Here is a 9,562-nt window from a genome sequence, read left to right on the forward strand (position 1 = left end):
GTTTCCCTGCCTCTGTGCCCTTCATCCTGCTCTTCTCTCCATCTAAAAAGCCCTCCTTTCCTGTTTGCCCCTCACCTTCCCCACATACACACCCTCCAGCTCAGATGGACCCTCCCCCAGGCAGGGCAAGGTAATAGAAGCCAGAGTCCAGGGTGCAAGTTTGTGGACCAGGGCCCAGGGGTCTTCTGGAGCCGATCAGGGTGGTGCAGACCTGGGACTTCCTCTGAAATACGGCTCTCAACCAGGGTGCCCTTAGAACCAATTCGGAAGTTTTAAAAAACATATAGATAGCCAGAACCCACCCCAAACCTACTAAATCAGAATACCTTGCAGAAAGGGGCTGCCTGGGTGCCTGTATTTTTAAAAGGCTCCACGCTAGATTCTAATGTGTACCTCTGGCTAAAAACCACTGCTCCCAGATAAGGACTTTTCTATGTAAAAGAAATTGGATGCCATGGTATCCCTTCAAAGACTCTACAAGTAGAGCTGATGGAAAATAACACAAAAAGCAGGTATTGGACAACCTGAACATTTACAAATCAAAGGGGCCAAGTAATAAATAGTTTGGGATGTTCAAAGACCCAGGTAAGAAATCAGGGAAAGGTTTCATTATTTCTCAGGATTTATTGGCTAGCAGAGGGGTGGAAAGGAGTGGGAAATGAAAGTGCCTGGACATGTGTCCTGAAATTAACCAGCCCCTGTAGGTTTATAATGAGCAAAGTAAAAAGAGTAAAGTAAAAATATAATTTGTAAATTTATCTAGGACAGGAGAATTCTCAGGCAATAAGCAAAAAAAAAAAAAGTTTGCTTAAGGACAAAAAAATGCAACAACATGACAGCTTATTTTTTTTGTTTTGGAAAGGGTAACTGTATGATAGGAGGAAAGAAACATAGCAGATGTTGCGTTCTTGGACTTGAGTTGCAGCATTTATTTAGCACAGCAACTCATGAAATTTTAATTGCCAAAATGGTTCAAGTGGGCAGAGGGAGCAAGTCACATGGGTTGAATAGTAACAGAAGATTATGAAGGAAAGGTGGGTGACTGGGCAGCAGACTCTGGCAAGTCTCCAGAAAGAAGAGGTGATTAGTGGGGTGTCCTGGGATCTGTGCTTGCTCACTTTAGATTTAATTTTACATCCTAGTTAGCAATGTAGAAAAGAGAACAAAAGACCCCTGAAAGAAATCTGAAGAAGACTTGTAAATGAAGATGTTGGCAAACCCCAGGGAGAAGAGCAAATCGAGATGGATGAGCCCACAAGGTTTAACCTACGGACAAAACAGCAGAAAGCTGAGATTATTTATAAAAAGGCAAACTCACTCATTGGAGGGACATTAATCGGAACCCCTCATACTGCAGAAACAAAAATGTCCAAAGCGACAGGCCAGGACCCAGGTGAGGGAGGGTCAGCCGGTACAGAAGCCAGCAAGCTGGCCCCAGCCCACCCCTCTGACCCACCCTGCAGATCAGCATCATCCGTAGCCAGAGCACGGACAAAGGCAAAGCATGCTGACTGCGTTGATTACCAGCCATACACGGCTTCTTTCTAGAAAAATAAAATGTGACAAGAAATATCTAATCACAAAATAATCCACTTCAAGATCTCTTTCCCAACTATTGCCATTCTTTGAACAGCATGTGCCAACGGCCAGACTCTAGAAAGTTTTCATACTTCTACAGCAGCCTGAACTAAGAAGAAAAAAGGGAGTTTGGGTTGGCTGCTGGAGGGGAGAAAGAGATCTCAACAGCCAGCGTATGCTGAAAGCCTGCCTGGGGCATAGCCCTGTGTTAGTTATAGAATTTGTAAATTTATATCCTATCCTTACACTTAGGAGCTGGAGAGCTTAAGCAGGTTGAGAGCAAATACACATAGGGCGAGTGCAATCAGCTGTGTTTGAATTTATCCACCAAGTTCCATGTCTGTGCTCTTTCCCTCTGCTGCCCAGTCACCCACTGCTGTCTTTAAGAGGGCTCCTCCCCCGTTTTATTCCTGGCCTCAATTCCACCGGTCTGCCTCTGCTTCTAGAACCTTCAGAGCGTGGGTGGACAGTGCTAACACACCGACCCTTTCACTGATGCTCAGCCAATGAGCAAGCCTCTCCTTTATGTATCTGTTGATGGTTCCTGCCAATCTCATGGCCCCTCTGGCTCATTACCAAGCCAGGGAGGACAAAGATCCCCTTCTTCTGGGAGTGACTCTACTCCTTGGAAAGGTTTCATGTAGAATTCAGTGGTTTCTGACTTCTAGCGCGTCGACTTCTGGCCCAGTGGGTCAAGAATCAGGCAGAAGGAAATGAAAAGGAGTGATAATGGCAGTCAGTCACTTAAAAGGACATGAAGGGAAACGTAGGATCCTCTGAGATGGGCAGATGTCAGAGCAGTTAAGAGTGCAAACACTGGAGCTAGAGTGTCTGGGCGTGAATCCTGGCCCCAGCATTTTCTGTGTGAGTTTGAGTAATTATCTCTGCCTCAGTTTCCTCATCAGTAAAATGGGTTGTAGGGAGCATTCAGAGTGAAGCACTTAGAAATGCTCCATAGATGTTAGAAAAACAAAAGTGGAGCAGAGGTAAGGATTCCAGAAGTCTCAAAATACATTCTCAACATCCCTAGATGGAGAATGTTCATAGACTTATCTTCCTTGTTTACTTCTGCAGGGACTAGTCCATGTTCCTCCTCTTTTGTGTAGAGCAATAGACCTCTCAAGTTGTTCTTGCAACTATTTATCCCAAGTGACATGGAAAATAACAAGCAAACCAAGTGCGCCCTGAAGCTGGGTGGAGTTGTGGCTGGGGATGAAGGAGAAATTACCATGAAGCTGGATCCGCAAAAGTCCAATCAACATTTCCAGCACTAACAGATGCTTCTTGCTGACTTTAGATAAGTCTTTTCTATTTTGGACCACCTGAGCAAACTGAGAAGCGGTTGAGATTAAAAATTTCGATCTGAACACAGGGTACCTGAGCCCAAGCCATAAAACAGATGAACAAGTCCGACCCTCCTGCCAGTCCCTCTTCTTAGCACATCTCACCATCATTCAAAAACCCTCAACTGTGACAGCTATTGCTGTTTCTGCCCCTAAGGAGAGAGGACTGGACGAGGGCCCCGCTTTCTGAAAGGGTTTCCTAGCACACAGCCTCCAACAGGAGCAATAGAAAAGGCAGGGAACAGGGAAATGATAATATGCACTGTTTTACTGCAGCTACTGGCCCCAAAGGCAGCTTTGGAGGCCATCTTTGGATTTCTTGAGATTTTCCAGTATCTAGAACATAGTATGTTCTCAAAACAAATCTACAGAATGAAAAAAACTCGAAGAATGCATGCAAGGGGTGGCCGGGTCCCTGTAGGTCCTCTCCCAGAGGAAATAGGGAAAAAGCATTTTGCTAAACAGAGCACGCAATGGTAAGAGGCATCCCAGTTTGGGAGGGAGAGAACCAGACTTGGCGCCCAGCCTCTAGACTAGTGTGTAAAAGGATTTCCCAAGGCTCTAGTTAAAAATGCAAATCCTAGACTAGCTCCACTCCCCAGGAATGGAGATTCTGGGATGGGGCCCAGGAATTTGCTTTTTTCCTAACAAGTTCCACAGGTGATGTCAATGCAGGTGGTCTGTGGTTCACACTTGAAGGAACAACTGTTCTAAGTCCCACTTTACTGGTAGCCTTACCTTGAACTTCTAAGATAATCAGAGCGCTGGCCACATTTTCCCCAGTAGAACTCCTTAACCTCTCGTAAATGAATGGACGCCACAGCCTCCCAGACCTAAATGCAGATAGAAATCTTCGGGACGGGATGACATGTGAACCCACTCGTCAGCAAACAAGTCCCAGGTTGACCAGAAGAGGAGTTTCTGGTAGGGATGAGCGGTTAAGAGAAGGAGAGTGACATTATCCAAACCACAGTCCCTGCCCCAATAACATTCCTGTCACAGGATGTAAGAGCCTTCTGCATAAACTCATGCATCCCTGGGAGAGAAAATTCCTGGAAAACATAGAGGTTTTTAATTGCTTTGTTTTAGAAAGACGACAGGGTCAATCCCTCCATTATTATAAAATATGGGTAAATTGAGAGCTCAGTATCCTGCAGAACACCATAAAAGTTTAATTTTATGTTATTACTGGCTTGATTCTTAATGGCAGACTTTTTAAGAGGAACAGAGTAATAAGGGGCATTCCTCTGAGTACTCCAACGGAGAGAGTGGGACTTCAGAGCTGAGGGATGCTCCACTGGAAAACCCACTGGTCTTGGGAGGGTGTGTCCTTGCAGGCTCAAGTCTCAGACACACAAAACTCAAGAGCTCAGGAAGCAGCCCCTCCCTCACGGAGTTCAGTGTCTCCCCGGGTGCGTGTAAAATGGGTTCTAGGGAGAGAAACCAAACAGGACCGAGGACTAACTGGCAAGCTAAACTCCCCACCTTAATCCCCTGAAGTGAAATGCAATCTGCTCACTGATCCAGGCGAAGGGACCAGAAAGACAATGCTAGGCCCTCACCTGGAAACTGCTGGAATGCAGTCTGGCAGGATAGGGCTCTCCCCTCTGCAGCAACCTGATGCCCTACCCTCTTCCAGACCAAGACTCTTTTCTATCCCATTCTGTTAGATTTTGTTGAGTGCCTACCAGATACTCTGGGAAGTGCAGGGAACGGATCTCTCCAGCCCAGCCTGTGTATACCTGAGGCGTGGCCAGCATCCTACTTGAGATAAAAAGACACCCGTAAAGTCCCCTGTGGGATTTTTAAGGAGCAGTAAATGATCAGAAATTCGAATAGCAAGATCTGAAAGCACTAGCTACTGACAAAGGAATTGTATCCCAAAGTTTTGGGGGTTCTTTTAAATTATTTGTTTAGAGGTCCAACACATTTGTCCAAAGTTATCAATCTTCGTCAAGTATGCAGTCCACACCTAATGGATTCATAGTGCACGTAAAATTATACATGCGCAAAGAAACAGGGAAAACATATCTGCTACCTGATTATAACTAACTTTATAACTAGAAATTATATTATAACTTTATAAAATAATTGTTAAAAACATTTAAAAGTTATCTTTAGTGACAACAGACTCAGGAAATAATACTTCAATAGAATTTGACGAAAAACAGGAGATTTTTATGGAAAAGTAAGAGGAAACCTGGACTCAGAAGGACTTCAGATTTTTATCTCATATTCTTAAAAAAAAAAAGATACTTCCTCTTGATAAAAAAGAGTGCACATTGTAGAAATTTTGAAAATTTTGAAAAACACGTTAAAAATTAAAAGTAAAAAATGTAGAGGCGCCTGGGTGGCTCAGTCGTTAAGCGTTTGCCTTCAGCTCAGGTCATGATCCCAGGGTCCTGGGATCAAGTCCCATGTTGGGCTCCCTGCTCCTCCCTCTCCCACTCTCCCTGCTTGTGTTTCCTCTCTCAATGTCTCTGCCTCTCTGTCAAATAAATAAATAAAATCTTTAAAAAATATATAGATTATTCATGGCCAACAGGATGAAACTGCTATGAACATTCCACTGTATTTCTGTCCAGGTTTTTTATTCTAAACATATATGCATGTATTTTTTTTAATTGGAAGATACAAACATTTTTATCATCTGCTTTTTCATTTTTTACTATAAAGCTGTCCATTTTATCGCAGTGTCATCAACACTGTATTTATTAGCTTTCTTCTTAATCCTTGCCAAATTGATAAACCAAAAATTGTCTCATCTTAATTTTTATTCATCTGATCACTAGTGAGATTGGCCTTTGCTTTCCTTTGATTTAACGGCCACTTGCATTTTTTCATATATAAATTATCTTTTGTGTCTTCTGCCTGCTTTCGTTTTTATTTTTTTAAAGATCTATTTATTTATTTTAGAAAAAGAAAGAGAGCACACATGTGAGCAGGGGGAGAGGCAAAGAAAGAGGGAGAGAATGTCAAGCAAACTCCCCACTGAACGCAGAGCCTGATGCGGAGCTCGATCCCATGACCCTGAGATCATGACCTGAGCCAAAATCAAGAGTCAAATGCTTAACAGACTGGGCCAACCAGGCACCCCTGCCTACTGTTCTGCTGGAGTATTTACAGGTTTCTTGGAGTTGGAAAGATTATGAAGATATATTAATATCTCCTTGATCATATATATGTTACAAATATTTTCACTGTCATTTAATTTTGACTTGGTTCATGGTGTCATTTCATTTCACACTCAGAATCTTTAATTTGTGTGTCATCAAATCTATCTATATTTTCCTTTTCAGTTTTTCCCTGTTTTTAAGTATAGAAACCATTTCCGCACATGATCCAACATCCAAGGTTCATTTTCTTCAAGTTAGTATGATTCAGTTTTTATATTTTGGAAAAAAATAATGCACTTCCATGATTACAGGGCCAAATTTATAGATTTACGTATACAGGTTTTGCTTCTACCCCTACCTTCCTCACCCCACCCACCCCCATTCCCTGTAAGTATTCATTTTCATTAGTGTCTTGTTTACCTTTTCGGTGCTTCTTTTTGCAAACTTTAAAACAATTATCTATTTGATCCTTCTGGAATTCATACAGGGTGTTGAAAAGGACTGGGGTTTTTTTCCACTCAAGTTTCTAATTGGTTATTACTGAAATCAAAATGTCAGTTTCTGAACATTTATTTTGAATACATTTATCTTGTTATATTTTTTTTTTAAGATTTTTATTTTTTTATTTATTTGAGAGAGAGAGAATGAGAGACAGAGAGCATGAGAGGGAGGAGGGTCAGAGGGAGAAGCAGACTCCCTGCTGAGCAGGGAGCCCGATGCCGGACTTGATCCCGGGACTCCAGGATCGTGACCTGAGCCGAAGGCAGTCGCTTAACCAACTGAGCCACCCAGGCGCCCTATCTTGTTGTATTTTTAATAATTTTTCAGTTTGTCATCTTGGGTTTTTAGATAGATGATCACATCACCTTTTTTTATTTATACTGATAATGTCATCCTCTACTTCCAAATAGTATATTCTTGTTCTAGTTCTTATTTTGTTATATCAAAATAAATCACCACTTTTATTTGTAATAAATTTATAATGATAACTTATAATACTACCTATGGTTTTTTTTATTTTTATTGTTATGTTAATCACCATACATTACATCATTAGTTTTTGATGTAGTGTTCCGTGATTCATTGTTTGCATATAACACCCAGTGCTCCATTCAGTACGTGCCCTCTTTAATACCCATCACTGGGCTAACCCATCCCCCCACCCCCCTCCCCTCTAGAACCCTCAGTTTGTTTTTCAGAGTCCATCATCTCTCATGGTTCGTCTCCCCCTCCAATTTTCCCCCCTTCATTCTTCCCCTCCTGCTACCTTCTTTTTTTTTCCTTAACATATATTGCATTATTTGTTTCAGAGGCACAGATCTGTGATTCGACAGTCTTGCACAATTCACAGCGCTCACCATAGGACACACCGTCCCCAGTGTCATAAGTATCTTTTCCAGCTCTCAAAGAATGGCCAGTGCTACCTCTGGAGTTGCTATTGTCATTTCTATTAGTTAGGATGGGCTACATTAGGTTGCATTGTTGTGTTAGTAAACAACCATGAAATCTTAAAAGCTTAGAACCATGAGGTTTTTTTCTCACTCGGAGAAATCATCACCATGGATCATGGGAAGCTCAGTTCCATGCTAGCCAGACTCCAGGACCCATTCTGCCAGAGATGATACAATCGAATGTTGTCAGCTATTGTTCAGGCTGGGGAAAGGAAAGGTGGAAAATTACGCACTGGTTCCCACAGCCTTCTGTCTGGAAGGGACCCACGTCATTTCCAATCACATTTTATCGGCCAAATGAAGTCATATGCCTATGGCTGCCTTTAAAAGAACAAAGAGAGCCCAACCTGGCGATGCACAACAAGGCGGCGCCGCCGCAGATCCTGGACACCCGGCGGGAGCTGGCGGAAACACTGGCAAACTGGGAGAGACAGATCTATGCTTTCGAAGGAAGCTACCTGCAAGACACTCAGATGTATGGCAATATTATTGGTGGCTGGGATCGGTATCTGACCTACCAGAAAGACTCCAATAGCAAAAACGATCGAAGGAACCGGGAGTTTAAGGAAGCTGAGCGGCTCTTCGGTAAATCCTCAGTTACTTCAGCAGCTGCAGTAAGTGCATTGGCAGGAGTTCGGGGTCAGCTCATTGAAAAGAGGGAGCCAGGAAGTGGGACGGGAAGTGATACTTCTCCAGACTTCCACAATCAGGAGAATGAGCCCAGCCAGGAGGACCTGAGGACCTGGATGGCTGTGTGCAGGGAGTGAAGCCTCAGAAGGCTGCTGCTTCTACTTCCTCAGGGGGTCATCACGGCAGCCATAAAAAACGAAAGAATAAAAACCGACACAGGATTGATCTGAAGTTAAACAAAAAACCACGAGCTATTAGAAGACTCATTAGTTCAGAAGCTTCCAGGCCGTAGAGCCCTGCTTCCCTGCTCCAACCTCACAAAGATACATATCGCTCACCTGAGTGCGCGGCCATCCACCTCTGCTTTCCCAGACCCAGTACCTGTGACTCTGAATAGTTTGTTCTGAAACGTGGTGACAAGTCATTTCTGTAAGACTACATTGGATCATTTACTGGGTGTCATTTTTAGTAACAGAACTGCAAGAAGACCAAGACATGGTTATAATTCCAGCAAGTTGCTAACTGTGCATTTCTCCCTTCTTGGAATGAATGTGTCCCCCCAAACTGGCTGGCACCAGCTTCATCTGTGATACCCATTGAGAAATGTTCTCTGGTTTTGTTTTATGCTGAAGGTAGAACATAGGTCACGTTTCAGAGGGAGGCTGTAAATATTGGGCATTTTCTTATTTTGTTCGTGTTTTATTATTTTTCTATTGTTTTTACCATCTTCTTTTCTTTGGGGGCTTTTTGTAATGCCGTTGTACAGCTCATACCTTCCTGACGACATATCTGATCATCTGCTTCATGCAATTGCCAATAATCTTCACTGAAAATAATCTGGTTTACCATAAAGAAAATGGGGAACTTGGCTCTGTGTTTTTGCAGGGGTAAGGTAAAGAGGGTTTATTTAATAATTACCTATCTTAAATCTTTCTGCGTTGGAGGCAGTTTTATGTTCAAGGAACCGGAAAGGCTGAAAAACCTAAGTTTAAATCAATCCTTTTAAAATAGATATTTTTATTCTTTTATATAAATAAAATTTTGCAGGTGTTGACTTCTCATGCTTTACTTTTAAACCTGAGATTGTTTTTTCACTTATTTTATTTATTCATAGTATCATGCCTTATGGAAATTTCTTCCTTTTTCCATTTTTCTTTCTTTGCTGGTATCTGCCTGATTAAACATTGCTCTGAAAATCATTAAGGCATATGGAAAGGCTCAACATTGCACCCAAAGCTGGTAACGTTACGGAGTTCTGGAGCAGAGTGAGAGATAGGATCTGCGAGAACTAGCGATGCCCAGCAGACCCCCTTCCTCACAGGGCCGGCCGGGCTGGGGAACGTGCCGATTTGTTGAACTGTTACCTGCCTCGAGAGTGGTGCTCGACCTCGGCTGCTCATGGGAGTCACCTGGGAAGCTTAAGGACCTACTGATGCCTGGGTCC

General features: G+C 42.8%; 1 pseudogene; it reads left to right on the plus strand.

Moving 5' to 3' along the window:
- Window positions 1-7,655: 7,655 nt before the first annotated feature.
- LOC118003541 lies at window positions 7,656-8,756 on the plus strand (annotated as a pseudogene).
- The last annotated feature ends 806 nt before the right edge of the window (window positions 8,757-9,562 follow it).

This window comes from Mirounga leonina, unplaced genomic scaffold (assembly GCF_011800145.1).
Source record: "Mirounga leonina isolate KUSES-001 unplaced genomic scaffold, KU_Mleo_1.0 Mir_91, whole genome shotgun sequence".
Classification (NCBI taxonomy): Eukaryota; Metazoa; Chordata; class Mammalia; order Carnivora; family Phocidae; genus Mirounga; species Mirounga leonina.